This window comes from Gavialis gangeticus, unplaced genomic scaffold, assembly GCF_001723915.1.
Source record: "Gavialis gangeticus isolate Ggan-Ray unplaced genomic scaffold, GavGan_comp1, whole genome shotgun sequence".
Taxonomy (NCBI): Eukaryota; Metazoa; Chordata; order Crocodylia; family Gavialidae; genus Gavialis; species Gavialis gangeticus.
This window is the reverse complement of record NW_017729011.1, coordinates 1,347,693-1,348,574: the sequence shown is the minus strand read 5'-3', so window position 1 is coordinate 1,348,574 and position 882 is coordinate 1,347,693.

The following is an 882-nucleotide window of genomic DNA, read 5'->3' as shown; positions in this document are numbered from 1 at the left end:
TCTCTCTCTCTCTCTCTCTCTCTCTCTCTTGGGTGCCTGAGAGTATACAGTGGTATCTGTGGTAGGTACCTTTAAACTGCAGTCTGAGGGGGAATGTATACCTCCCTGAGCTAGCTTTAATCTAACTAGTCTGGTGCCAATAGTTTCCAGAAGGGCTCTATACTGGCCATGCTCACAGTGCACAGGGCAGATCGGAGGTGTGTGAGGGATGTAACTGAAACACATTGCAATGTGAGTAGCATCTGCATCTCAGGCCTAGAGAAGCACAGCAACCCAGGAACTATTATAACATGCACCAAGTGCTACAGTTCAAGGGAGGCTTAAAGCCACATTTGCCCTCTGCCCTCCATCCATTCTGGATGACCAGCAGCACAGCAAGTGAGAATCAGGTCCCCAGTGCTTTCCAGAGAAGTGCTGGCAGCCTGAGCACCAGCCACAACATAGGTTCCCAGGATGCCAGGTGGGTATAAGCAAAGCAGCCTGTGTTGAGTTCAGTGCTGCTCATGCTCACTCTTTGTTGCCATTGCTACCTGAACAAGCTAGATTAACATTAGCTTGGTTGTGCACACCCGTGCTACAATCACGCTGCTGATTGCAGAGTTGATGTATCCTTGGTATCCCATGGCTCACCAAAAGCATCCGGGAATGTCTCCTTGCTAAAAAGGTGGCTTACACCCAATGGAAAGAAGGGGTCATCACCAAGGAGGGCTATTCTGCAGTTGCTCGGGGATGTAGGGGGGTAGTTAGGAAGGCCAAGGCAGAGATGGAACTGGGGCTAGCTTCCCAGATTAAGGACAATAAGAAGTCTTTTTTTAAATACATAGGGGGTAAAAAGAAGGTCCCAGGTAATGTGGGGCCCTTGCAGGACGCGTTGGGAAACTT